Source organism: Sminthopsis crassicaudata, chromosome 6, assembly GCF_048593235.1.
Source record: "Sminthopsis crassicaudata isolate SCR6 chromosome 6, ASM4859323v1, whole genome shotgun sequence".
Lineage (NCBI taxonomy): Eukaryota > Metazoa > Chordata > Mammalia > Dasyuromorphia > Dasyuridae > Sminthopsis > Sminthopsis crassicaudata.
The window spans coordinates 102,799,562-102,825,420 of NC_133622.1; the positions used below are offsets into that span (position 1 = coordinate 102,799,562).

Below are 25,859 nucleotides of genomic sequence, written 5' to 3' on the forward strand. Positions count from 1 at the left end.
CCTGCTTTACAAATTAGAGTTGCCTGAGTACATTCAGAAGTTAATTGTCTTCCTCAGGAACATATAGCCGCTATATGATTAAGGCAAGAATTGAACCCAGAAAGCTCCCATCCATTTTACCATTCAGCCATTGGAGAACATTTTTGTGAAATTATCAGAGAGGTAGACTTGCCAAGCTGGAGCTCTTCAGGAGATTTGGTAGTTGTAAAATATAAGGATGTAGAAATGGATATGGTAATTTGATATATTTTATATATCGGAATGTGTAATCCTGTGCATGCGAATGATCTTAGAGAGACATAGGATTTAAAAAAAAAAAAAAAAAAAGATGAACCATTTGTATATTGAGAGCAAAAAAATTAAAAAAAAAAAACTGATGAAAAGCTCGTATGTTCAATAGGCATTTGTGTGAAATAATGAGGTTTAGAGAAAGTCCTTCAGCACATTAGAGGGGACCCTCTCTGGAGAATTTATGGGAGAACATTTACAATAGGCATGGATGAATTACCATGTGCAGTCAGTACTTATTATGGGGAAGGCACTATGGTCAGTGCTAGCATAAAAAAGACACCCCCTTCCCTTTAAGGGTGGATCATCAAAGAATGGGCATCAAAGGATGCCCTCAAGCAGCTCAGATTATAATGAGAAAGACATGTTATGCACATATAAGACATGCATTGTAAAGCTAAGGTAATTTCTGAGGGAAGACACTAACATTGAGAGGAGCTATGGAAGAGAAATCAGGGAAGACTTTCAGCTGCAGGTTGAATTTGAACAGTCCTGAAAGGAACTCAAGAAAGCTAGAATTTAGAGGTGAGGAGGGGAGATAACTCGAGCTTTTGAGAGAATCTGTCCAAAGGCACAGATATGGAAGATGCGGTCTAGAGTTCTTTATCAGAGTGTATAAAAGGGAAGAAAGTATAAAGCAGAGTAGAAAGGTAGGAAGGGGCCAAGACCTGAAGAGATTTAAGTGCCCGAATAAGGGTTTTATTTTTTAAGTTTGAAGTAACAGGAAATTACTGCAGTTTAGGATATTTGTGACATAGATCTGCTCTTTAGGAAAATAATTTTGAAATAGTGAAATGATTGAAATGGAGAAAGACAAGACAAGGAAATGAATGGTCTTATAAAAAGACTTTTGCAAGAGTCCAAATGAGAGATAATGAAGGCTTTGACTAAGGTTATAAGCATGTAAGTGGAGAGAAGAGTTGTAACTAAGGTAGAAACAATATTTGAAAATAAAGTACTTGGGATAAATAATCAGTGAGACTCAAGGATTGACACTGTGGATGACTGGGAGGTTGGTGATACTCTCGACAGTAATAGGGAAGCTTAGAAGAAGGAATGGTTTGAGGAAAGATGATGCCTTCTGTTCTTGACATGTTGAATATGAGATATTTATGATTCATCTAATCTCGTGTCCAAAAGGTATTTATTGATGCTAAGGACAGAGATGAGAGAGAGAGACAGAGCAGAGGTCTGAGATTATTTGCTTTAGTAATAATAACTGAACCCAATGGAAGAAAGAATCCACATGAATGAAATCACAGAATTTTCTGACACTAAAGAATGCTAAACAAATAAATATGATCTTGGAACTTAATGTGAGAGAATCTCCTTTTCACAAGTTAAAAAACAGTAATTTTTAGATATACCTAATACACATTTTTATGTATATACACATATTAGATGTCCTATTAGAAAATAGAAGGAGATTGGCCCTGATCCAAATTATATCCTCAATTCCCTTCTAATTCTATCATTTCATTAATATGTGTTTTGAAAGTAAAGAAAATGGAAATGAGTATTTGTGAATAGATGCCTCTTTACATCTCAGTTAGTCAGCCAAGACCTTTTTTTGAAAAGCCACAGATTCAAAGGAGCATCCTGGGAAAATTCCCCTAAAAAAAAGTCCTTATCTTTGAGATGCCTCCAATCTATGAATTATATCTAATAGTGAAAAGATAGTAAATATTTTACTGTCCGTCTCTTGGAGATGGTAAGATAAAGTGTTGGTTATATTATTACATGGACACTGAATCAGAATATATGCTTGATATAGTCATTCATTTCTCTTTGGGGTCTAGTGATAAGTTGTTAATCAGTAATCCACATTCATTCTTAAAATGGCTACAATCCAAGTCATTCGGTATGAAGGAACTTAGAAATTTTTTACTGTAGTCACATGTATTTTTGAGATATGAAAAATAACAATAACAACAACAAAAACCAACAGCCAAATTACTTCATCTTTAATGATAATACCTATTCTACTGGCATTCTGTTGCTCCTACTTGCTTAATATCTAGGTTATGGAAGTGCTCTTAGGTGGCCTAGTGGATGATGTGCCAAGCCAGGAGTCAGGAAAATTAATCATCCTGAGTTCAGATTTGACCTCAGGCATTTTATTAGCCTAGACAAGTCATTTAACGCTGTTTGCCTCAGTTTCCTCATCTGTCAAATGAGCCAGAGAAAAACATGGCAAATCATTACAATATCTTTGCCAAGAAAACCCCAAATAAGGTCACAAAGCATTAGCTATAACTGAAAAAGATTCAACAACAACACTTTTCTCTTTTTTTGTTTGTGATTCGAAATGAGAGAAAATTGAGAAGATGGAAAAATTATTCCTTCAGAGTTTGCTTATTTGTGAAAAATATTGAGTAAGAATTTCTTATATTTTAGTGAATCAGTTGTCATAAATGTTTATAGCTGGGGGAGCAAAAACAAAACAAAAATGTTTCTTTAGTGTGACCTCCTTGCAAGGACCAATAGAAACTTTAGTTCTTTCAACAAAAAAAGTTGTAAAGAACTTAGCCTAGGTAAATCTTTCTCCTAGATTTTATACCACAACACCATTTTCATTCGTTAACATTAAGTAAACTCATTCTTTTTTCTCTTTCATCAGTGAAAACACATCAACATAGATATATCTGAAGATAAAAAATAAAGTGTAATTGAATTGACTATGTTAGAAATATTCTAAGTCACCTGATTTTATTGATCTTGATCTAGAGTCTTATGCCCAGAAATGTTGGATTAGTAATAATTCTAAAGATTAAAATTTTTTTTTCCAGATTATAAAGCTGGTTTCCTAATTTTATAACTCACTTATAAAGCATTTGATACAAGCTTAATACATCTGCATTCTCTTGAAAATGTCTTGATCTCCATTTAACCAGCTGTTCTACTTCATTTATGAGTATGATAACAGAAGTATGTCTGTTTTATGGATTCCAACTGCCTCCTGCATTAAAGATTTGACCTCTTCATAGTTACTTCTAATTAGACCACCTCTGATAACTTTGTTTCAACCCTACCATCAGGGTATCATTTGTTAGCAAGATATCTGTCTAAATCCATAACATATACAAAGTTTCCTTGTTAAATATGTTTAATTTCAATTATATATATGTAACCTAATCTGTATTCAATTTTTACATACCTTATAGAATTTCAACACATCTTTTAAACCTTCTCTCTAAGCCTCTTGTCTGGAAAAATATGTATACATATTCTGCAAACTAAATTTAACCTTAAAACCCTTTGAATGAGATCCAAGTACAGGGAAAGAAAAAAAAAAGGTAAAGTCATCTTATATGTGCCTCTGTGACTAATATACAAAGAGGATTAATATTACAACTTCATTCATTTTGTTGTTTGATATCTTGTGGGGTTTTTTTTACATCAGTTATTTGTCCTTGATTACAATTCTTATTGAACGCTCCTCTGAAACAGAAATAAACATTTGGACAAAAGCAGCAGATACTGTGGCTACACATACTGGGCTTCCCCACCTATAGTCCAGCATCTTAACCACAAGAAGAGGCATGGTTCCAGGACCAAAATTACTCATTGCAGCTTACCAGTTTTTCTTTGTAGTTTTATTATTACTTAACTTTATTATAATCATTGTGTATATTGTTCCTAGTACTTTATTCTTGGCTGTAGCAATCAAAGTTATACATGGGATTTCAAGATGCATTTGTACATCTAGAAATGTTTCTACATTTTAAAAAGGAATTAAAAAGAATTGGCAAGAATTATATTTCCTTTTTGTAGGGACACAATTATTACTGAAATCTGATTTAGGCTACTTTAGATTTGTTTAAAACCGTGATTTTTTATACACTAGTTTCCACCACCATCACTACCTTCTTTTGTATTACTACAAAGAAAGAAGAATCATATATTTGCTTTACTAGTCTTTGAGAAATGCCTAGGAAAATTAAAAAGTGTTCTTTATTAAAAGACCTTGTTTGTAAGTTTTTATTTCCGTTCTACTGCAAATGATAATTGGACTTTATTGAAAGAAGGAGTTAGAAATGTAATTTTAAATGTAGTTTTATGAGAGCTAACAAAAGGGACCACATAGCAGTTAGTCATCAGTGCTACTGACAAAATAACAGTTTGCAAAATAGAAGATGAAATCTAAAATTTTATTCACAACATGTAACTAAAGTAATTGTACAATTATAATCTACCAGTCAATGTCAGTACATTGTAATTTCTGTGACAAACATCTTTTTGATATATGTTTTTAATGGGAAGAGGAAGTATTTATAGATAAAAATATAATTTATAATAGTGGCCTTCATGTTAAAAAAATTAATCCAAATTGCTTTGCATATGTCAGTTTCTATGTTTTAAATGCCTGTTTCATTTCCTAAATCAGGAGACTAAGGAAGTTTTTTTTTGTTTGTTTTTTGTTTTTTGTTTTTTTTATTTTGTTTTTTGAGCTATACTAATAGCATCCCAACCAAGATTGTCAACACTGGAATATTTGAGGAGCATTGTTCTATTTGGAAATGCTCAGGGGCTAGCTAGAATTCCCTGATCTAGTTACTTACCAACTACTTAGAAGGCTAACCCTTAATCTGAGACTGGTACTATTATTGTCCCAACATTCTAGAGAAGCATTGAACTAGTGGAGAAGAAATCTCACCACTTTCCTATATTTTCTTTCTGAACTGAACTGTTGGCTGACCTGGCCAGCCTGATGCTATGACATATGAATCAGTCTATAGCATTAAAAAAGGAAAAATGTTCTTCCTCCATGTAAGGGATGAATGTGTGTTTTCTCATGGAGTTTCATTTATGCTACTAAACGAAATTTGCTGATAACTCAATTCAGATGCATTGTAGCATAATCAGATAGAAAGCCAAACTAAAGTTGAGAAGATATAGATTCACATCCAGCCTTTGACATATATTGTCCATGTGACCCAAGGTAGATTGTTTGGCGGCTCAATTTCCCAGGCAATTTCTTAAGACAGGAAGTTGGAAACAGTAAATCCACTGCAATTGTAGAGGGGATTTTCTTATTCTCCACAACTATTTCCACTCCTATTGTCGTCCTATTGGGGACCACATTTGTACATATAGATTTTACTCTAACTGAAGGCAGTCCTTATTTGCCCACAAGTTAGCTGTTATGATATAAGCCTTCCTAATTTTTTTGAGAAGTAGTGCAAGGGATGGGGAATAAAATATATTATATAAAGAACTTTATATTTTCTTTTAAGCCCAGTATATCTCACAAGCCTTAGATCCTGATATATTTAGATCCAAGAAATTTTGTTTTTAAAGCCCAATGACTAGAGTTCAAAAGGAGAGCCAACATAACATTTGACTTCATTCTGAAATGTTCTGTGAAAGGCAGCATCACGTAAGTATTGATTCAAGGCTAAATATGTAGGGATGATAATAATCGTACTGTTGTTTTGACCTGAGTTTTCCTGGATTGTTTCTTACCCAAATCCTAATATTGCATAAGAGTTCTTTCTTAGAGCGCTCAGTTGGCGCCACTTGACATAGTATCTTTTTCTTAGTCTCACGTGTACATTTTACTTTGTCTCATGCATTTTTAAAGGCCCTGCTTGTGGTACATAGTCATTAGAGTTTCATGCATAAAGACCTGAATTCAGTTATAAGTAAGATTCATTTAGCAGAGTAAATATATTAAGTGTAATTCCACAAGGTTCTTTATTCATAATATGGAATACTTGTGGAGTTTACCATATAGGTAGTGTCTACTCATTGGACAGAACCCCAGATTGGAAGAGATCTTCCTGAGTTATTTGTAAAGCTATTTCCCAGCTGGTTTGACATAAAAGAGAAAATGTTTGATATGGGAGTCAAAAAGGCCTTGTTTCTGATACATGCTTTGCAACCTTTAGCCGAGCCAGGTCATATGTATTATCTAGCCCACGGTTTGTTCATCTGTGAAATGGAGCTAATATCTGCAGGTACTAGCTCTCAGCTGAGCCTCCCAAACTTGTGTTGAGGTTCAAGTAAGATAATATATTTTGGAACTTTAAATCTCATGTAAAACTTTATGAATATCCATTGTTATTATATCAATTATTCCCATGAATCAAAACAATATAGCACATTGAGTTTGCAAAGAAAGTAGGACTTTAATCCATGTTGTAGTCTATGTTTCTAAAGAAACTTATTGATCTATAATTGTCCCTATAGTTAAATGATTACATAAATGGAATTGTTAACCCAATGAAATCTGGGATGAAAAAAAATAGCCCTTTCTTTTTTGCATCTGGGGACTATCCTTGGCTCTTAAGTGAGATTTATATCCATAAAGATCCTGTTTTTTCTTCTACAAATTTGCCCCTCTTGCGTCACTATAGCTAATCTTTTTTTTTTTAATAAGACATAGAGCATTCCCAAGAAACAATGTGCAATGTGTTGATCCAATATAGAAAGTTTTATTTTATTTGGGGACTGAATCACTACTACGTAATACACACACACACACACACACACACACACACACACACACACACACACATATATATATAAAATGGTTTCTTTTGTGCTATTCAGTAACAAAAAAGTTTTCTTTTTCTCAGTGTTTATAGTTTCATATTGTTTGATTTATAATTTTAATTGGTGTAATCAGTCAGCATTTTGCACTCTTCATTGATTTGAAGTTTTTTTTTTAATTCAAAATTTTTATTATATTTGATTTGTCTTCAAAAGGCTGGTGTTTTATATAAGAAAGCACTTAGTCCCTTTGACCTTGTGATAGACCAATATCTGTGAAAGTTTCTCTCTCCCCAGATGAGTTAGGAGAGAGACAACAAAACCTAGACTTGATGGGCAGTAGGAATGGAGGAAGACTCATGTCAAGAAGAAGAAGCTTCTTGATGGCTTCTGGTAGTATTAATCTGGCATTCTGATTACGTAAGGACAGAAAAGGTCCCACCTATATGGTATTAAGGGCCCTTCCAAACTGGATTTTTGAAAACCTTGTTTTATCAGACCCGAGTTCATGTTTTGCCAGACCTGCTTGTAGACAAGAGGGGGAGATCATGCATATAAAAGCTAAGGATTACTGTACTCTTGCTGGACAGCCTTGCTGTGTTAGGGCTAACTAAACTTCCTTTTTGTTAATTGTTCATTGACCTACAAGTGCCTCATTTAGTTCCAATATTGAACATAAAATGCTAGCATCAGACCTGTCTCTAAAGGATTATTTTTTTTCTTGTTAGGTCAACACAGACCTGACAACTTGATTATGTCATTCCTCCAGAAGATGTTTATGAAATGCTTCTATGTGCAAGTTAATGTGCTAAAACCTGAGTGAGATATAAAATTTGCATCAGACATTGTCTTCATGAGGATGATAGGCATATATTACCAGCAAGAGTTAAAACTAGCTCTAATCAGAGATAATTTTAAAATATTCATTGTGAGCATTTACACCTCATAAATCAAGTTGTGACTAAATTTATTTTTTTTTGTTTATCATCTAGACTTAAGAAAGTGTAAATAAAATGCATTGAACTTAAAAGGGTGAATTCATACTTTTTTTTTTTGGAGAGTTGATTGTTAAACATTTACCAGCTGTAAATCTTGCTTTAAATTTAACAGGAATGATATAGGCTTAGTTGGGGAATGAAGTGATCACCAAACTGCAGGCACAGAGGCTGTATCACAACAATAATAACTAGCATTTATATAGTGCTTTAAGATTCTCAAAGTGCTTTACATTTATTTACAGCTACACAGCACTCCTAATTAGGGCGATAAGATCCACATATAGAAAACTATACTGCACTGTATACTATTTTAAGTGAATTAGGAGAGATTGGGCTCAGAATCTGAAAGAATCTACCATATATTGGTTGTGTGATTCTAGATAATTAGTCTCTTAATGCCCTAGGAAACTCGAAGGAGGGAAGGAAGGAAGGAAGGAAGGAAGGAAGGAAGGAAGGAAGGAAGGAAGGAAGGAAGGAAGGAAGGAAGGAAGGAAGGAAGGAAGGAAGGAAGGAAGGAAGGAAGGAAGGAAGGAAGGAAGGAAGGAAGGAAGGAAGGAAGGAAGGAAGGAAGGAAGGAAGGAAGGAAGGAAGGAAGGAAGGAAGGAAGGAAGGAAGGAAAAGGAAAGGAGGGAGAGATAATGATTCAGGGAATGTGCTAAGAATATTCTAAGTACCTAACAAAGCACTTAGTTTGATTTTCTACAATTCTAGGAGCTATGTGCTATTATTATTGTCCCCATTGTTGAGGGAACCAAGACAGACCAAAGATCAGTAACTTGCTCATGGTCACCAAGCTAGAAAATGTTTGAGGCTGACTTTTAACTCGGGTCTTCTCGCCTTCAAGCCCAGTGTTATAACTTATCTATGTTAATAGAGGGCATTTTCTCATTAGGAGACCCTATACTGATGAATTTCAGGGTTCCCCCTCAGCAAAGTGCATTGGAGACATTCTCAACAAAAGGCTAAGGGAAAGTTTGTGTTGCCCATGAAAGGACGGGTTAGAATTCATTAACTACAAAAAGAAGAAAAAATTCCTAGGGAGCAGCCTAAGTAAAGTTACAGAGACAGGCAAATACAATGAGTTCAGAGAAACAGAAAACAGACCAGTTTGACTAGAAAGTAGTATTTGTAAAGGGCTGTGATATGACACCAGGCTGGAGAAGTGGAAGTTTGTGGACATTTTCGAACCTCACAGAAGTTAATTTTTATTCAGCAGCCAGTAAGAAGATCTATAAGCAGGAGAAAGACATTGTCAGACATATACTTAAACCTGACAGGAGAGGAGAGATGTGCATAAAAACAGATTACTTTCACCATAGTATGAAACATTGAGGAAAACCAAAGGTAGAAAGAAATAAGCCTAGATACTGCCGACTGCCTACTATGTGCCAGGCACTGTATTAAGTGCTTTGCAAATAGCTTCTAATTTAGTCCTCAACAATATCTCTGTGAGGTAGGTATTGTTATCCTCATTTTACATTTGAGGAAACTGAGGCCCACTTATAAGTAAGTGCCTAAGGATGGGTTTGAACTTAGGTTTTCCTGATTCAGGAGGAATCTATCCACTCTATCCACTGTGACACCTCAGTTGCCTCATTAAGCAGAGTTGGGGAAACAGTATACATAATTACTTTAGCAGAGTGGAGAACCAAACCTGTGATTTCATGGTGTAGTGAGTTCCAGTGCAGATCAGAATCTATTCTACATCTTGGCCTCTAAGTGAATTGCCATTGAAAGGTTAAGTGATTTGCCCTGGGGCTACATTTCTGGTATAAAGTAGACACAAGCTTCAACCTAAGTCTTCCAGACTTGGAGACCAACTGTCTAGTCCCGGTGCCTCTTCCATAATGCCTGTGGCAAAAGAAATAGGGAGAACAAAAAAGAGAAAGGATAAAAGATGACCTGAGAATAGATAAGAGCAAATATCTCCAGCTCCTTACTTTTCCAGAGTGAGAGAGCCTAGGTATGGAACCTTGCATTTCCTGTTAGATTGTTAGTGGTGGTTAGTTTTTCTTAAATGTTTTCCTCTCTCTTTAAAAAAAAAAAAATATTAGAAAGAATGATTTTGTGGCTAAGGGAATTGGAGGAGTATATTTATAAATGAAGGTAGCATGAACACAAAAGATGGAAATAAAATTAATTTAAGAAATGAGGCCTAGACAGAATGGCCGTAGGACTAGAGAAGAATGGGTGGTAGTTGAAGTTGGAGGAATAGAAGATTGAGGGGAAAAAAGGGCAGAGGCTTGGAGAAATGGCCATATTTAAACTATTAGAAAAAAAACATAAGGAATAACTAGAAACAGAAAAATCACAATTAAAATGAGCAGAGTGTTATTGAAATCAAGAGACGAGATGGTAATGAGCTGCTGCAGAGACATTGTTAAGGGGGATGAGCAGATTCCAAGAAATTTTAGTAAATTATTGGTGAGAAAGAGAATTAAATGTTGGCAACATTTTAAAGAAATTTAATAGTAAAAGCATGGAGAAAGAAAGGGCAGGAGTTGTATGGGATAGAAAAAGAGACAAAGTCTTTCTGCTTATAACTGGAAAGATTTCTGACAGATGAAAAGAGACAAGTGGAAAGGGAGAGAGAAAAGACACATGAGAGAGAAAACGCAGAGACTTCTGAAAGAAAGTCCAGGAGGAGGCAGAAGGGATCAAGGGCATAAGCATGGGGATTAGCTTTAGGGATGAGGAAGGATTCCCCTTTTTCTGTGACCAGAGGTCATTAAAAATCCAATGGCATAGTTTTCAAGATTAGAAATATTATCCCTAATGTCCTGGATAACTTCTAATTATGCAATTATCTCCCATTATGCTCTGCTTATCTTATTCTCCTAAGATTTCAATTGAATGATAACATCTTCATATTCTGTCCTAAATAGATTTGTAGTGTTTCTGCATATTACTTTAAGACTTCCATCTTCTACCTATAATGGAAGTCTGCATTAAAGTGATCAATGAAACAATCTCTTTGAAATATGTTTGGCCAGATGCTTGGAAGTCTTCAGGGGGTCTTACCAAACATATTTCTAGTCCCATTTTTGCAGAGAAAACAAAATAATTCCTAAATTAGAATGTGTGCCAAGTAAATGAGTAAAGTAATCCAATGACACTTTCTACACCAGGTATTATCTAAATGAAATGTTGCTTAGAAAAAAAAATTTTGCATTCTTTCAAGAATACTTGATTTCAGCTAAGTTGAAATCTCTACCAAGAAAATCACAAAGCACTTTGCAAATCTTAAAGTGCTATATAAATATTTGCCACCACTGCTTTTGTTGTTGTTGTTACAACCCCTCTGTGCTTTACTAGACTGTCTTTGTAAGTTGCTGTGGTTGAGAAATATACTTTCCAGGTAGAAGCTTGGGAATAAGTCTCTCTGAAGACAGTCTAGGGTTGGTGCTCCAATAACAGATATACAGTCCATGACTGGGGCCCTTACTCAGTGTATTTCAAGGTTGGTAATACCTGCCAGAGCTTGTACTGTGCAGAAATAGCCTTCAGCATCGCCTCCATTTCAAGAACAGCCATCAGGAGTAGGACTTACATGAAAGGAAATGAATCATTAAGGCTGGGTCTAAATCTCTCCTCTCTAGTTGTTTCGGGATAATGATGCTTCACACTTGGTCTTTAGACAATGATTTAGGGATAAAATAAAAACAATTGAAGATAATATTTGGGAAAGTGGTTATTTTAAGAGGGAACCAGAATTATAGAATTAAAAGGAAAAGAAGAGAGCAATTCTTTGCTTAAAGGATTGTGAGTGATACTGGTACTGTCTATGCATATCTATATAATGTCAGATTATAAAGAACTAGCTAACGTTGGGGACTAGGGGAATTGAGAGAAAAGAGCATCAAAGAAGAGGTGAACAAAACGGGGAAAAGTCAAGGTTGAGATTATCCGTTAAAGAAGATAATGAAATTACTGTTATTGGAAAATCTTTGAAGACTGAATCCTTTTGGAAATGAGGAAAGTATTTAGATTCATAGCCAAGAGCATGTGATCCTCTATCATTTAATTGTCATTTTCTGATCTCATAGAATAAATGAAGACAAGATTTGAAACACTCTTTTAAGATATTGATTTCAAGACTTTCAGTTTGTTTTAATCCAATATTTAAAAAAAAAAAAGACTTTAGTATCCTGACAAACAATGCTGCATTTTTTTTTTTGTTTTGTTTGTTAAAGTAAAGCCATTGTTATAACCAAACTTATAGAGGATGAAAAGACCCTCCTGTGTCTTCCAAATATCCCATGGCACCTAAAACTATGCACCTTTAAAACCACATACATTTTTGGGCGGCTGAGGGGCAAGTGTTGAAGTTCACACTAATTTTGGGGGTGGGAAAAAGGGGAAAAGAGAGGGCCGTGGAGAGGGACTGGCATGGAGCAGGAGCTCCACACTGCTGTGAAGCTTCATATGACAAGGGACATCCTATCCCACCCCTGCTTCCCTTACGGAGAAGGCCAGGTCTCCAGGGGGTAAATTCAGGGCCTGGTATTGTGACAAAACCAGGCCACAGCTTTAGGTGTGATGCAAAATGCTATAGCTATTCTCCACAGTTTCAGGAAGCACAAGGCCCTATTTGAAACATACAGCCTTCACAGAGGATTACAGCCAACTACATCAGCTGAAGTGACAGCAGGAGGGGGGGGGAGACTCATGAGAACAGTGATACTTTTAAAAAAATAATGAATATGATGCTTTCTATTTATAAAATAATGAAACTGTATTCCTCAATTGGAGGGGGGGAAATCAACCATGCAAGTAGGGAAGTCACCATATTTTCTTTAAGCTTTGCAAATAATGAATGCCATTTGCCAATGTGTAAACAGTGTCGAACGAAATTCAGAAAAGGAATGAAAAAGGACATGTTTTCAGCAGTTTAATAGGATAACGACTTGCCATGGGAGTGAGGATGAGGAGCCATTTAGTCAATAAATGCACAAACAGTCATTCCATTTTTTCTTTAATGAAGTCTAAAGTCAGAAGAGGATGGAGAGTTGGAGAAAGAAGCTTTAGCAATATAAAAGAAAGAATGTATCTGAACTTGGTGGGTGGCAATGCAAATATAACAGTGCTTTGGTAGGAAGAAAAAAGGACAAAGAAATCTAAAATTTTAAGTGCTGGTCTGATGAGGTCAGCATCTTTCATTTCAAAAATTAAATATGATTAGGAAATAACATCCAGAAATTAGCTAGTCAAGATTTTGTGCCATGGGGGATATTGGGAATCTGGGGCTATAATTTACAACAGCAAGGTCTCCTTCGCGCATGCTTCCCAATTCCAGGAACGTGATTTTTGTTGTTTGTTTTTTTGTTTTTTCCTTTTCTCCCCAGAGGACAGGCCCGACACTCATTAGTGGTAGTGGGAAGTCTGCATCCGTAGTGGGGGAAGACTAGACCCTTAGGAAACAGACCTTTGTCAAAAGTCCTAGCACAGCCCCAAACTCCCCTAGATTTACCTAAGACAGAGGTAAGCACGATGTGGACCACTGTGGGACTGAAGCGGGTTCATTTCTTTCCAGAGGTGAGTATCCCTAACTTATTGGTTACAATCGGTAGTTGTGCCTCTTTCATTGATCGCGAGCTCTGCACCTACCTTTCCTAAGCTGGAGGATTTAATTTCACTGGAACGAGGGGAGCCTGTTCCACTGCTCTGATTTAGATTAAGTAAACATCTCTGATGCGTAATGCATGAACGGTGGCAGAACAGAAGGGTCGTGATTCATTTGCTGGGTAAAGAATCCCTTTGTAAGAATCAGAAACTAAGGGGGAAAATCCATTAAAAAAAAATCTACAACACCAATGGAAAAAAAAATTGGAAAAACTGTCACTTTGTGAAGGTGGCGTTAAAGGGGCTTTGGGATAACTCACAGCAAGATCTTTCTTAAGGCATCCCCCTGTTTTAAATGCATTTTGCAAAATTAAGTAAAAAGCTGCTCTGGGATGTAGGATTGTTAACGTTCGCAGGCCAGAGTGGGTAGGTCAGAATGAAGTGTTGGAGGAATATGGAAAGCAGGGATGGCAGAAGTGCGGAAGGAGGGAGAGGAGAAAACGGTTCTTGGAGGGAAGCGGCGAGCGGCGGAGTATTTGTAGTGAAGGGCTGCGCTGAGGCTCTGGCCGGAGGCGGCAGTGAGCTGGAAGGCTGAGAGCCGCCGGCCGCGGGCCGACCGTCCCAGTGGCGAACGGGTTAAGGACCGCCCGCCTCAGCCCCCTCCTCTGGCTGGGTGTAAACAGAAGAGCCTCAGCCTATCATGTCTGATTGCTGTTATGTGCCTGAGGAGAAAGCCAGACTCTGTAACATGATACATTATAGACTGATTCAACTTGGAAACGCAGGGCTCTGCTCTTCCCGTCCAGACGGAAGAATCTCCGCGGAAAGGTGGGTGCCCCGAAAGCAGCCCTTTTGACCTGACTGCTGCGCCAGGATCAAGTGGGATGCTCTGGGTCTTTCTGTCCTCCCCCCACGCCGCTCTGCATTCATTTCTAGGGATTCGGGGGCGCAGCTTCTCCCTGGCTCCCACTCGGGGCTGGTTTTCGGTGCTTTTCCACGGTGTGTGCGGTTGGAATGGGAGGAGGCTCCGGGGCGATTTGAATCGGTGCAGAGGCAACATTAGCATCTGAAATGAGGTGGCTCTTTAACCCCTGAGGGACCAAATTAAGGATTTAGAAGAGGTAAAAGCTTTAACTTTCTCTCGCTCACGCGTCCAGAGAGCCGGGCTCTGCTGCAGAATGGAGGCTTTTGTGTTGTGGCTGATGGGTTTTTTTTTTTTTTTCTTAAATTAGGTGATTTATTTTGTATTTTTATGAGTAGTAGACATTCCTGACCCACGGGGTCCGGCTCTCTTTCCCCCGCATTCCGTGACTTCTTTTGCATTGCGATTTATTGAATCCATGGTGGGCGGGGGCAGATCCTGAGAAAGAAGTTTTTTTTCCCCCCCTTTTTTCCCACCCTCTTCCCTAATTTACGTTCGAAATGTTTTAAAATGTTCGTCGGACTTAAATTAATCAGCCCTTTGCTTCCATTAGCTAAAATCCATCATACTAATTGCTTAAGGGGGGGGGGGGAGGAAGAAAGGTACCAAATAATCCTGCTAATTAAAAGAGCAGCTTTTTCTTTTTTCCTTTTCTCCTATTCCTGAGATACCTAGTGTGATTTTTGTCAGTGGAGGGATTTAAAGAGCAGAGTCTATAAAAGCAATTCAACTTTACAATTGTGTCATTGATGCAGGTTGGTCACCAAAGGTGGGGGGGGGGGGCACAGGAGAAGAAAGCAGTTGGGTTTGATTTTTTGCAAGACTTGCTGGATATTTTGTTTCATAGATTGTTTCTATAATTTTTTTTAACATTTAGGGAGGTAAAACGAATAAAATGAAACAAAGATTTGTGGGAGCTGTAAGAAAGATAGCCTGTGAGAAGTCACATTTTTTCACTCCCTCTCATATGCTAGTCTTTTTTCTTTCCAAAAGGTCTAATAAATCATATGTACAGAATATATATGGCTGTGTCACAAAGTCATTCTGTATTCTTAAAGCTTAATATAATCAAATTCAGTGCCTTAAGATGGTGTAGTTGAAGATTTGATCCCTTTCCACTGAAGTGGAAATACTTCCAGTAATTGAAAGCAGATTCATGTCTGGAGTTGTACAAGCCAAGGTTTTCATTTTTTAAATAAACCTTTTGTTCTCTAGCATTAAATGTTTCAGTGGGCCATCCAGAGACCTCTGTGTGCTAATTGTTCAAGTAGTCCTTAAGAAAGGCTTGAAAAAAAAATCAGAGAAAGGTATTTCAGAAATTCACCAAACTTACTAAGCCTGCCTCAGACATCGTGAAAATATTATTGCAGCCAACATGCATATGCCATGCATTTTCGTTTTTCTGCTCATGCATTCAAATGGGAGTCTAATAGCTAGTGGAAAAGGCAGCCCAGGTGGGGTGCATCAGAAAAAGGAGTTAAAAAGCTTGGAGAATGGTAGGATTGGGAGGATTTCATCTTATTTTGTACTCTGGTGCACAATTGGGTTACAAATTTCAAATATATTATGAATCGTGTTTTCTTCAGCGAGATGCTAAGGTAAACTAACAAAACTTTCAAAAATAGTTGCCTACTGTTAACTTTCTTCCTCTTTGGGCATAACCGCTAAAGCGTTTTAAAAATCACATAAGCATTAAGAGGGAAACTTAAAATGTGTGCTAGCAAGCCGTTTAGACAAAGAGTCACTTCATGTCTTATTAGCTGTGAGGGTTCCAGGATGGTTGATATGTTTAAGCATCTTCCTTTAGGCCTTGGGATTTAGAATGAATTTTGTAAAGAAGGAGGGAAAAGTTAGACAAAAGTCCTCATGTTCAACAAGAAACATTGTGATCAAAGAAAATAGAAGGCATTGTGCTGTGATTTATTCCCAGAAGTATCAATGGCTTCCAGATATTTTACTTACTTAGTAATATGTCTCCACATAACATAATTATGCGATTTCTTGTTAATTTAAAACTATTTGGTAGATGATACAGTGCTTTTTTTTTTTTTAACTAACTAAACAGTCTTGAGGAAAAGAAAATAAATGGTTCCAAAAGTACACATGAAATAAATAAGTTGTTCCTGTAGTTAGGAAAGGTGTGAAGGGTGGTTAGTTCAATATAGAACTAATTCATTGAGAACAGTAGTCTTTGTCTATGAAATGATTATGTTTTAAAATAACAATTACATTTTGAGATGTGTTCCTAAATTTCTGAAACATTTATTGTAGCATGTTTCTAATGAGTTTTTGGCCTGGTGGGTTGCAGAATATGATTGTATCTTTGCACAGAGATTTACAGAATGGCAAACAATTTAGTACAGGCTCCATTTATAGCATGTATACTCCTTCTCTAAACATTTAACTTAGCTTTTTTAAAAAAGGTTCTAAATTTTCTGTTAGCTTTTTCTTTCTTAATTTATAGAAAACAGTGTAGAAAGAGGGCACATAATCTTCTCCCATCTGAAATCATACTTTGCATTTAGCTTGGTTCTCATCCCTTTAAGAATGAAGAAAAGTGGCAAAGTAGTCCCTTTCTAAATACAGTGATCTTGATAATTAATGCTATGAGACAGATTAAAATGCTGTATTCCAGGTATTCATTTCCTTAAAAGGGACACGAGAAAAGCGTTGCTAAGCACCTGTCACCACTGCAAGTAACATAAAATGACCCAAATTAAAGAACCTGTTCTAAGCTGTATTATTGCATTTTCTAAAGTGTATTTCAAAAGGTTTAACAAGACTCATACAATTAGTGGGAAGGAAAAAAAAAAGATCTATTTTCAGCTCTGATCTGCAATGAAGGGATGGGACTTTAGAACTTCAGTTCTTTATTTTTATAACTTGTTTCACTTCTTAATCTAGTATTATCACTAAACAATAGTGAATGAAGATTTAAATAGACATCCTTTATAAACTGTATATTAGTACTAAATGCAAAAAAATGGATGCCTCTTTAATTCGTTTAATGGATAAAATTGTACCAACTTTTTTCATTCTGTAAAATTTTTAACATAAGTTACCCTAAAATTCATGTTTTTACTGTGAATTTCATACTATATGCAAATTAGAAAGTTATACCTAAAATATACTAGCATTTTAATTTTCCCAGATTTGTCCTCCATTTTAATACTTCCACATCAGCTAAAAGTTGGGCAATGTATACCTACATGATCAATAAAATGATATCCATAAAGGTATGTGTATCTGTATATATAAAATTTAAATATTTTGTTTGCTTCCATATACATATGGCCCCAAAGAGAGAGGTATAAATGCTCATTTAATAATTTTGCATATGAAAAATTAGTAACAGAAAGTTGATGGCATAATATTTTATGTGTAAAATGGTCATATCACCTCTTGCTTGTGAAATAGAAGGTAGACAAAGAGTTATGCTGTGTCATTTATTATTGGTCACCACTGATCTTCTGGAATAGGTTGGAACTTCTAAATAGAGCTGAGGACCAAACTTTGATTTTACAAATGCATAAGCCACTAGTCTAAGAATGCTGATGAGAGAGCTCTTTCAGTGACCTGGATAGTAGCTAATAAAACAGCAGTGCCAAATACAATTTGTAGAACATCCCAGTGAGAAGAAAAGAAATGAGGGGTTAGTGGGAAATTGGGGGAAGGGGAGGGAATATGGGGAGGAAAGAAACCAGAAGGATTCTATATGTTTAAATTACAATCAGTAACTTGTATTTTGCTATAGCATGCTGACCCAGTAAGTTATTCTGCAATCTCTAAACAAAGAAATTGGGTTATTAATTATGTGTAATTTAATAATCATAATGATGATAGTGTGGGGATTGACCAAACACTTAAATGAACATTTAGATAGCTTTACTTCTCTTTCTTCTAAAATAGACATTTAAAGTAAGAAATTTGCTGTGCCCATATTTATCATGCAGGATTAGTTGGGATTTCAATTTCCTCTAGCAACAGATCATTTACAAAAATTGAAGTGTCTAAGGACATTTATTTGACCTGATTACTGAAATAATAGGACACTATATAAACATTCGTTCAGAGTTGTACTTGTAAGTTTTGTAGCTGGAATAGACAGTGTATATTAAATCTTTTATTTGCTTTGTGACTTTTCAAGTTTATGTTTGTTTGCTTTTTTTTTCCCCAAATAAAAGAAGATAATTTGATTAATGAGAAAAATCACCTCCCATTTTTGGCCATTTTTTATTAAAGACACAATAATGCCTAAGATTCAGCTTGGTTGTGAAGTATGATTCCAGGTTTTTAGATTTTTGACATGTTTATTGCTAATTAATCTATATTATCCTCATTGCTACCTAAAGACAGTTTGTAATGTAGAGGTTCATAGTGTGGGTTTCTCTAATTAAAGGGTAATGTCCATTTTAGAGAATGAGTCAGTCTTAGGGCCACTAAATTATAAAGTTTTTTAAAAAAAATGTCAAAATTGTCTCATGAGTTTTATTATTTACCCCTATTAATAATATGGAACTGACATAATGCCCACAGTATTTATTATAGAATTAGAAGACAGATGAGGAGCCTACCAAACGTCTAGCAAGATACTTACATAGAAGGAAAAATTGTCAATCTTTCTAATCTGGAAATGCTAGCTAAATTATTTATGTATATATATATATATATCTATATCTATGTAGCTATAGATATATATACATAAATATATGCATACACATATATATGTATATTTGAAAATAGAATATTAAAACAGCTCGATATGTGAAAACTACAGTAAGATTTCCTTAATGTTAGCTTTCCAACAACACTTTCCTCCAAGTCATAAACTGTTGGGGGTGGAGGGAGGGAGGGAGGGATGAGAAACTTGCCTGGAAAGTATAAAATACAGTCTGAAACACTTGATTATTGTCTTTCTTTTAAATAACACAAAATTGCCATATATAACAAAGTTAACATTGTTAACCTTTCATAATTATTTAACCATTATTTTATTTTACCCCCTACTTAAGTGTTGTACATTAGTGCAATAGACACCTGGCTGTGCTCTTAAAAGTTTATTTGTCTTTCAATTCCTGTGATAGTAGGGGGCAGTACATCTCCTTAATTATCTTTGTTCAGGGAAATGCCGAAAGGCCAGGATAGTTAAACAAGGCCATTTGGGTTTGCTAGGTCGAAGTCAGATGCAAGTAAAGTGGTTAAATGCATTATCATCTTATTGAGCACATCATCAGTAAAGTGACCTTGATGGAGGTGGAAAAAGCCATTTGGCCAGTTTATGACAGCCACCTCTCTGTCTGCTTTATCACTGCCGTACTTACATATAGCTTTATTCTTTTCCCTACTTTGTGTTTTGAAATACTACAGCCTCTGATCATAATCACAGAGAGAATGAAAATTGAAACGAATATTTTCTGATGATGGTTGCTTTTCCCTCTGAAGAGTTTCTCCCATACCTTGATAGATATGAAAATATCCCTTCATTAAATATTAAGGTGACCGGACTGGCTGACCATTCTGTACTTGCTTTTAAGGATCTTTTAATGATGATGATTAGTTTCTTTGCAAGGGAGCTGCTATTCTGCTACTTTTCAAATTGTTTTTAAGCTATTAGGAGGAGAGACTTGCCAACTTCAATTTTAGCAGTGGGAATAATGTTTGTTTTAACAAGTGCATAAGTATGTTTACTTGAAGGTTATTCAAGTCTTAGTAGTTGTATAACTGCTGTTCTAGGTCCAGCAAATCCCCCAAAGGAGATAAAAACAAAGCCATAAGATTTATAGTGCAGATTCCTGAACTCTATGGTCAATATTTTCCTTGTGGTACATTTTATATTATTAACTCCATTAAAATGGAATTGTTCCTTGAATACCTGAACAAGTATTGTTGTTTAGTAATAGGAAAAGGTTTCACACAACAAAGCAGACCTACTATTTTTAAATTGCTATTTTTAATTTAATTTAATTGCTAAATGTTAGATACTAGTTTTTCTAGGTAGAGGCTATCATAAATGCTACTGATTAAAGTCTAGCTGAGACTTTAGCCTTTTTCATTGCAAATAATTAAGGATTAGGACGAGCCTTGTGCCACAGAAATGAATTTTAGCCCCAGTTTAAAAAAAACAACAACAATTAACTTGTTGAAATTACTGAGTGTTCCTCTACCCTGAGTCAACTTGTAAATTCTAAAGGTCAGTTTATCATATCATAAAATGATATCACAATAAAATCTTGATTATCTGGAACCCTTGGGAATAAGTTCTCTGTGATAGCTAAATTTTCTTGATGGTTGAGGTTTTACCCCTTTAAAACACTAAAAGTTTTATTTCATTTTAACTGCTTAATTAGACAATATTTCTACAATTTTTACATCCCTACTTTCTTAAATAGAAGATGGATAGGATTTCATCTTTTAAAACAAATTTTTCATAATTAAATCATTCATAGTAATATTCATTTCAGTTCGATGAACATTTATTAAATACCTGTTGTTATCATCAATAACATTGAAACATAATGATGCTCTTAGGGCCAATTGAGCTATGCAGTGATGGTTGACTTTGGACTAAATGGCTCCATATGTTTGTTCCTTTTGAGTTATTGTTTTGGCTTTTTATAGTTGTTTCACAAGCACAATTTTATAATCTTCAATCTTTTAGAAGATCTGTGGTTTCATTAGTGTGGGTTCTCCCGCTACTGACATAAATGCTAACATCTTCATGTCTTAGTAGACTGTCTTGACAAGCTTTGATGGAAAAAGAGATCACTTGTTAGACAAACTTTACAGACAGAGACAGACAGAGACAGACAGAAGAGAACTTTGCTTTTCTTTGTATCCTTAGCTTTTAGCACTAGGCTTGGCACATAATATGCTCCTAAAAATGCTTGTTGACTTACAGACCATCTCTAAAATTCCCTGATTTTATTTAATGTGGTAGAACTTGCAGGAACTTTTGATTCATATCTAAGCCTTCAAAAGCCCAACGTTATGCAACATTACAATAAGGCATTGGGGAAGGACTCTAGAGGTACATATTGTTTTATATAAACAATGTTTTCTCATGGTAAGAGGGGCCCTTTCTTGATGTCAGCTTTTACAATACCCCACTGGCTTTTTTTTACTGTTACTTCTAATCTGCAACAGACTTGGAAACCAGATAAGCAAATGCAGAAAAATATAAAAAGGAAATAATCCCAGCATGATTGGCCTGAAGTCCTCTTCTATGAGAGAAATGAAGGAGCTTTTAAGTATGGTCTTTTAATTACCTACTTTCTTCTTAGAAGATTTTGGTTGCTTCCAATTTCTTATCATGCTTCAAGTAAATAAAGTTGCTGAATAGTTGTCCCAAATAGATAGATATTACTGTACTTTCATTACAATAAAGGAGTCTTGGCATAATAAGTTATAATGTTAAAAGAATTTAAAAGTCTCTTAAAATTACAAATTTATATATAAATTTATTACTAATAACAACTTCCTTCCATTTGTATGTAGCTTTAAAATTTCTGAAACACTTTTACATCTTTACCTTATTTAGCAGTTATAGCTACCCTTTCAGGAAAGTAGTATAACTAAGTCTTTGAGAGACGCATATATAGTTGTGGGTAAAATAACTTGTAAGTGGCAGAGCTGGATGAAAGGAAAGCTCTTCAGTTCCTCAAATGATGTTCTTTTCTTTACAGCATATAGTTGAAGTCAAAGTTACCTCTAATAAAAATGTGAACTGTAAATTTATATGTTGTTCACTTTGGATAGTGAATAAAAAGCACAAGAGAATATAGTACACGTTGGGTAAAGTTTCATTTCCTCTATTCTTTTCTTATTCTGTTCTTGCATTATTTGATGTAAGATTATTTGGAAGGATAAAATAGTGAAGGATAGCCACTCAGAAATTCTGCTATTTTCAAAATTACAGCCAACATCTAATATTGAAATCCGAATGCTTAGGGCAGGCAAATAATAGATTAATCAATGAGATAATCGGAGACAGAGAGGTAGAAGCAAATACAAAAGAGACAGAGAGAGAATGAATGAATGATTACGCCCTCATGTCCATAACTGGACCATCATGCATAACTAACAGATTAGTGAACTGGGTCTGTATTGATGCTTCTTTTTACAACCTAATATTTTATTTTGATGGTTAATACATTTCTTATTAAGATCTATAGACAGCATTGTATTTGTTAGGTAAAAAGTGCATGTTCTTTTGTACTCAAGATTTTAACAGCTTTTGATTTATGGGCCACCCAATAAGGAGATTAAATAGTTACTTTCTATATCATGCAAAGCCATATTAGACTGGTTGTTCTGGTACATTTTGGCTCTGTCGCCCTATGATTACATTAATTTTAGAACATGGACATCAGTGAAGACATAAACCCAGTCACTTGTAATTATTGCTGGCCTTTAGCAACAACAGATACCTCTCTTAATTATCCATATGTTAATTCTATGTTGTTGTTGTTGTTTTTTAATTGCTGTATTGGCCATAGAAAGCTTTTACTTTTTGACATTTTTTTCCTTTACTCTTCAAGCACAATTCTAGAATGCTTTTCCTCATTTGAAGTGGTTTGTGGTTAGGTATTTTATATGAATTTAAAGAAAAATAATAGAAGAATAATTTTCCCTCCCCCAAACAAAACAGTGGCAACAACAAAAGTGTACTCCATAGTCAATTAAATAGGATATGTGGCTTATGTGCAGTTGGATCTCTTCATTAAAAACTGTTTGGTAAATGTAAAATAGACCATGGATATGTGTTTAGAAGGATTGGGTTTGATTCCTTTGTGATTCTCTTGCTCTATTAGTCTGACTGTGAATAGGTAACAATCTCATTAAACCTCAATTTCCTGGCCTGTAAAATGCTGCTGATAATATTTGCACAACTTGTCTCATTGGGCGCTGATAAGAAAAATGTTTAATAAACTATAAGCACTATAAAATGAAAATGTTATTATTATGAATCATACTGTATATGTGAAATAGTACTGTAATGTGACTTTTTTTAATTACCAGAATTTGCACAAATATATTTGTTGACATTCCAGTCACCTGGATAGGCTATTATGCTATGATTACTCAATTTATAAATCTGCTGTGAGCAAACCTCCTCTTAAAGAAATTGTCTTAGTAAGTATGATGGAATAGATAGAAAGCTGGATTTAGAGACATGAAGGTCTATATTCACATCTTTTATCTGATGCTTACTAGGTGTGTAACTCTTACAAGTCATTTAACTTTTCAGTGATCTGGCCACTCTACAAGTTACAGAGACGGCCCTTACCTGGATGAGTAGAGGGAGTTTTCTCATGTGGAAATTCTCTTTATTAATGAAACCCCAGGTCCAGTCCCTATATCTGTCCCTATGGTGGGCATGGTGGCAGGTGTGTGCAAACCCAGGAGAAGCAACAACATTCTCTCTGTATTGGAGGCAGCTGAGAAGCAGAGGGAGGCTTCAGAAGAGGAACTAGTCACAGACTCCCAGGACCTCCATCACTCTGTTGCCCTGGCACATAAGAGCTCCATACAGCTTTTGGATTGCTGGATGTAATTGTTCTCTTAGAGAGACCTGGAAGCTACAGCCCTTTTCAACCTGGAAACTCTTCACAGTCTCTTCATGAGCTCAGTATGAAGAGAGTTCCCTGCCCAGATCCTAAAGGAAGGGCTATAACATAGATTATATTTCTGAATTTCCTATGTTATTTCTTTGTTCCTGACAAGGACATAGGTTTTAAAATTTCATGCTCATCATAGAGGTGTCATTGTGTCCACATTTTAATGATACCAAGATTTCCCAGTTTTTTTTTTAATATTAGTTCTCTCTCACCCAAGCTAGAAGTTATGGGCCTGCTTTAACCTGCTTTATTTATTTGTTTGCCTCTGCTTCGATAGCCAGTGATTCTGCACCTCATCTTATTTGTGCCATACTTAGCATGGCCCTCAGTTGGTTTTAATTCTGGTGGTTGCTGTTCCTTTTGCTTGAAGAGGAACAAAATGACATTATCACGTCAGTGTGTCGGACTATATGCCCCAATAAAAGCTCAAAAGACTCTATCACAAGGTTTTAGCCTGAGAACTCCTGAGCTCAAAGCTATCCACCAGCCTCAGCTACGGCAAGCACTACAGGTGTGTGCCATCTCACCTTGATCAAATCATTTTTGAAGTTCATCTTTTAATTTGGCTTCAGATCTGGTTTCCAAGCAACCCAAGTCCATCCATTTCATTATCCTGTAGTTCTACCTTGTGTGTGAACACAGCCTGATTCCTCTAGCTGGAAAATGGTTGTTAAATCACTTAAAATACTCAGACTTCTGTTGTAGAGTCTGATTTTATTAAAATTGTGGAAAACAATCTCTGGTAACGTCATACCCTCATGTTTCACTGTGGCATGAAGGTGGCCCCTACCTGCCAAGCAAAAGGGCCTTGAATATAGGCCTAGAAACCAACAATGCCCTAATGAGGTTCCAGTCTGTACATGATGAGCCACTAGGTTTGCCTCAGGCTGGTGGGTTTTTTTTTTTTACTTTTAGTTTTCAAGGACTCTCTGCCTACTAACTTGTAGAGAGAGCTTGTAATCTGTGATGATAGAGAAGGCATTTTTTACTCACAAAATCATAAATTCTGAAGTACGGAGGATAAATCCACCTATTAACACAATGTCTCAAAAGTCCTAGTTTCAAGCTTTTAAAGCTTTCTTTTTTTGGATACTTGTAGTTCATTTGAGTTCTTAAAATGCATTTTAATTTCAGGCTTGTTGTATTTCACAGCAAGGACCGGGGTAAAGTCAACAGTTTATGTATTGATACCTATATTCAAGAAATGGATTCAGTTTTTAGCTCATATATGGTCTACCTGAACAATTGCAGTATAGTGTTAAGACAGCCTTGATGCATGAGTATGTTATTTGTTCTTCTCTGATATGGTCGTTGGACATTGATTAATCAGTCTGGTCATGACATTTATACAACCATTTTGTATGTGAGAGACTTCTAAAGTCCACCGTGTGGATAAATAATTAGCAAATTGTATTCAAGGCTAATTATTTTTCATTAAGATCACTGCCTTCAAATGGCTGAAAGCATTTGTTGTGTAAAACTTGTAAATTTTAATCATATAAAAAAGCACTTTTATATAATAAAGCCATAATGAAACTAAAGGTTGTTGTTAAATAGTTGACCTTGAAAATAGAAATAGTTAATATATCAACTAATTATAAGATTAGGAGTTAAGAGAGACTTTAGAAGATTGATCATCTAGCTGTAAGTCTCATTTTATAGATGATTAAGCAAAGGGAAGAAAGGTAAGGGGAACATGATCAAAATTAAACAGGTGAAAATCCAAAATAAGAAACAGCCTTTCTTACTATATCAAACACTTTTCTCTCCTATAATGTTGCTTCATTGATCATTTCATTACTTAACATTAATAGATATGGAAACACCTTATAGAACTGTCACTTTCTAATGAGCCATCTTCCCTTTACTTCTTTCTTCTCCTCTGAAGTCCAAACACCATTCAAAAGTAAAACTGCCTTTGCCACTACTAAAGGGAAAAAAAGAGAATTCACTTTATTCTTCTCATATCCCCTTACT

General features: G+C 35.6%; 1 protein-coding gene across 21 annotated transcripts in view; it reads left to right on the plus strand.

The window, feature by feature from the left end:
• Positions 1-25,859, plus strand: part of TENM3 (teneurin transmembrane protein 3) — a 3,351,339-nt gene that overhangs the window by 2,912,928 nt on the left and 412,552 nt on the right. For 2 of the 21 annotated variants that reach the window (XM_074276252.1, XM_074276256.1), the window contains exon 1: positions 13,941-14,171. The exons of 15 other annotated variants lie outside the window; for them this stretch is intronic. The gene's annotated coding sequence lies outside the window, so the exon portion shown is untranslated. 4 more of the 21 variants (XM_074276253.1, XM_074276257.1, XM_074276254.1 and 1 more) reach the window with 3 other exon arrangements.